A 4,599-nucleotide genomic window follows, 5' to 3' on the forward strand; every position below is an offset into this window, starting at 1 on the left:
GGTGCCGACCTGTTACACCCTCTACAACCACTGTGATTATTATTATTTGACCCTGCTGGTCATCTATGAACGTTTGAACATCTGGGCCATGTACTGTTATAAACTCCACCCGTCACAGCCAGAAGAGGACTGGCCACCCCTCATAGCCTGGTTCCTCTCCAGGTTTCTTCCTAGGTTCCTGCCTTTCTAGGGAATTTGTCCAAGTCACCGTGCTTCTACATCTGCATTGCTTGCTGTTTGGTGTTTTAGGCTGGGTTTCTGTATAGCACTTTGTGACATCGGCTGATGTAAAAAGCGCTTCATAAATACATTGGATTGATTGGAAAACAAAAGACTTACCCTCGAGGGAATCCCTGCAGCCATCTTTGCCGTCGGTCCAAACAATTAGCCAAGCAAGGCAAGTTGGCAACGTAAGCCCTTCAGCCCTTGTTTGTGATCGAGTTTGCGAGTGTACAATTCTATTCACTCCGGGGCCTGAAACGCCCCATAATTCAATTTGTGATGATTATACATCCGCTAAGAAAAGTCTGCCAAAACATGAAACTAACATCAATATGGAGAGGTCAACATACAAGTATAAGTAAAAATGAATGTAAATAAGTTAGAAATTGTGCTACTAATTCACGACAGCACAAGCACATATCGGAAAAGTAATGATGTTTTTGTTTGGTTAGCTTTTGGAAACGTTAGCTAGAGCATACAACTTGTCCTGGCATCACAGTTATACATTGTAGTTTTCGATTTACCTGATATCCTCCGATGGCTAGCATTCGATGTCTGAGGATGTGTTGTCTTCTAGCCAAAATATGAAATGCAATCATCATTCACTGTGTCGCATATAAGGCACACACAACAGCTACCGGTGGTTCCATGATGACAGAAAACACAACCGTGGGACGAACTAGTGACACATTTCTGGGCAAGGGCGGGGTCCATTTAAAATGTATTCATTCTTCTCTCGCCCCTTGCCCTGCAAGTGTCAACTCATCATACATCATGATATGTCATCAGGGCGGCAGGTAGCCTAGCGGTTAGACCGTTGGGCCAGTAACCGAGCGGTTGATGGTTTGAATTATCAAGCCGACCAGGTGAAAAATCGGTCGATGTGCCCTTGAGCAAGGCACTTAACCTTTATTTGCTCCAGGGGCACCGTACTACTATGGCTGACCCTGTAAAAACAACCCATTTCGCTACACCAGCAATAACATATGCTAAACACGTGTATTTGATTTGATTTGAAGTGTCCACTGATTTGAGGGGAGAGGGTGTTTTTTACATGTTTGGAATGCACCCTTTGAATTCGGACTGCAGTCAGAGGCTTACATTTAGTCATGTGATTTACAAGAAGAGTGTTGGGGTGGGGTGGTCACATGTATTACAAGAGAGATTTTGTCAAAGACAATACAGTATGAAGATAAGCAAAAAATGATTGTCCAATTCAAATCCGCGACTACACTTGTAGGTGATGTCATGGCGACGTTGGCTGGCAAAGATCAGGCGTAGAAGCAAATCATCGGGTCTCATGGTCATCTTGCGCCGAATTGCGCATGTGCAAGCAGTCAAATCAAAGGTAGTCCTTCGATATAAACTTGTTTTTGACTCAAATTAAAACGTGTCAGTTTATCACTTTAACGAGATTGGCGTAATAACATGTTCAATTACTTAAGAAATTGTCTCGAATCTAGGTTTTGCCTTTTGATTTTGAGAAAATGAACAACTAATGAAGATATTTTCACTTCTCTCATTGACTTCTCAAGCACCAAATCCCGGCCTGTTCTGTTCAGTCTGTTTCACAAGCGTTCCTGGAAGTCTCGCGATGTTGCGCCTCTGGGTTTAGAAACTCTGTGATTTGGTCTATAAAACAGGGTGTCACACGCCAGTCTACATCTTGGTAGAGATACATCCCGACCTATGTGCTCTACTTGGCTTCTATTTTGTACATCTACTTGTGATTGTTGTCTGGTTGACATCCATCGGCAAGCTTCGTTGACTTAAGGTAGGCTACTAACCCTAATTTAATTTTGATAAGCAAAACCTTTACTGTCCAATCATTAAAGCTACATTCCGCATTTGGTGAAACTGGCACATCCGTTTGGGATATTACAACAACGAAGTTACTTCAAAGGAAGAACACCTTTCTTCCATCTGACACAACTGTCTCCTGCGTTTCATCACTAAAACAATATCAAAGGCGCTGTTTCACCAAATGTAGTTTTAATTGTAGCTTTAATTGTAGCTATAATTGTAACTTTAATTCATAGTTGAGAAATAACATTGTCCGTCCCTCCACTTATTGGGGTCCACAGCTGAGGGATGGGGCTAGGGAAATGTAACCCCACTCAAATTCTAGACAGTGCTCCAGATGCCAGGACTGACAGTCCATGACATCTGCATTATAGTTTTAACCATCTTTTTGAATCTATACATAGCTTTTAATATTTATAAACAATGGAGTAAAATAAGTGTCTTTTTCCCCATTAGAACCCAAAATAAACAATCGTAGTAATAAGCTCATGATGTATTTTTAAGTTATATTCTTCAAATTTCTGCTTATACTGTGTAATTAATTTAAATGTAATTATTTTTTATTTTTTTTAAATATGTATGTACCAATCTCGAACAATAGCTGTAATAATGTGGATGCTTTATTGAACAAAAGAGAACCATCGCGCTCTCCCAGAGGCTTGGCTGGTGCGTAAAACCCGCTGGTGTAAGTTGTCGCATAAATCTTTCTTCATTATTCTATGTTTTTAGTAATTTTCACTGCATCAGGGATAGCGCACACAGATGTGGCGGCTTTACAGCCTTCAGTGTGTAGTGACAACATATGTAAAGAAACAGATGAGCAGCAGGTGCTTCTAATCAGGGTTTCCGCTTATCTGCCCTTCTGGGATGTGGCTTTTCTGGTCTGACTGTATTCAAATGAGTCAAAAGAAATACAGAATAGTAGGGGATGGGTGCAGGCACGAAGGTCAACTCACAAATCAATCGACCCAAGGTGTCCGCTAAATGCATCATAATACATGAGATGGCCCACCACAAAGGACATCAGGCAAAGCCATTCATAAACAGGTGGGGCCAACTCATAAACGATATGCAAAATCCCGATCCCGACGCAATGAATGAATAGAAAGTTTGTGTTATATAAAGTGTCTCAACTGGCGAGGTGGTGTCTAATAGTGGATGTATGTTATCCAAGACTTTCACGGCGGATAAACAAATCAAAATATATTTGATTCTTCAAAGTAGCTACAGTTTGTTCTGTTTTTGTTGATGTATTAACTGGCTTCTGTTCAAGCTTTTAACTTGTTTTGCAGCTTTATCAAGCCATGTATTGGGGTATGCTAAAACGCTCAAGGAGAGATTTTGATTGTCTATCTGCTCTATCATATTATTCCCGTCTGTGTACGCTATCCCTGATGCAGTGAAAATAAGCTTCATGCGATAATTTACTGAAGCCTAACTGGTTTGAGTGTACTGAATTATTGGCACTTCAAAATAAAATTGTCGAATTTACACCTTCAACTTGGAAAGCGACTCAGTGGAAGACAGCATGATTAACAATTTACACTTCCAACACCATTTAATTTCAACGGCCAGATGAGAAAATATATATATTTTTACAAACTATATATATATATATTTTTTTTTTTTTGTTAAACATTATTTAACCAGGCAAGTCAATTAAGAACACATTTACACATGTTTGTAGATTAGAAAAATAGGTGGTTGTTATATTGTCTCAAGTTATTAAAGAAACAATGCCTTGTTTGACCATCCTGTTTAGTCATGCTGGTGGGTCAGTTGAGATTCATATTTGATCACAAATACCTTAATAGCTTCTATTGAGCCTAAGGACACACATTAATAACAATTTAGTCGAAGCAGGCACACTTTCTTCAGGAGACTGTACAAAATTACTGCTTTGCGAGCAAAAGTATTCACTGTCTGTTTTTTTGTTGTTATTTTCATATCATCTCTAAGAAAGTCAGAGACCAACAAGCGAATGGGTGGAGACTGGTCAAAAGATCGAGCGGATAAGGCAGAGAGAGACCTCGATCAAGCCAAAACTGAAAAACAGAAAGTGGAGGAGGAAAAGAGGCGGACTGAAGAGGAAAACAAGCAACTCCTTGCTGAGAAAGTGAGAATGGAAACAGAAATAAAGATGGAAGAAAAACGAAGACAGGAGCTTGAGAACCAAAGACAAAAATTAATAGAACACAATAGACAGCGAGAGAAGGATGAAAGGACCAGGATAAAGCAGGAAAAAGTAAATGCAAAAGGAGATCACAGAGCTGTATAAATGTATTCAAATATTGAGAGACAAGGGCATAAACAGTTAATTTATCCACAATGAATTATTGGAGAAAGTACACAATCATTGTATACTTTTAATATCTACAATTGCACTGCCTGTTTTATTTTCCTCAAATTATGTGTTTAAAGGGATAGTTCACACAAATGACAGTGGTTTAATAACCCTGTTAGCAGTCTTTGGTTTTGTTTACCTGGCTGCTGCCATCAAATGCTTTTTTCAAAACCAATGCCTGTCAATATCTGAGAATCCTCTGTTGCTTTGCAATAAATAGATTCTATTGA

At 39.4% G+C, this 4,599-nt stretch overlaps 1 long non-coding RNA gene across 1 annotated transcript; it reads left to right on the plus strand.

Annotated features, from left to right (window-relative positions):
• Positions 1-1,901: 1,901 nt before the first annotated feature.
• LOC145878564 (uncharacterized) lies at positions 1,902-4,599 on the plus strand. Its single transcript, XR_014392004.1, has 2 exons — positions 1,902-1,996; positions 3,985-4,599. It is a non-coding gene; the product is annotated as an uncharacterized LOC145878564 (long non-coding RNA).

This window comes from Salmo salar, chromosome 04, assembly GCF_965601325.2.
Source record: "Salmo salar chromosome 04, fSalSal1, whole genome shotgun sequence".
NCBI classification, from domain to species: domain Eukaryota; kingdom Metazoa; phylum Chordata; class Actinopteri; order Salmoniformes; family Salmonidae; genus Salmo; species Salmo salar.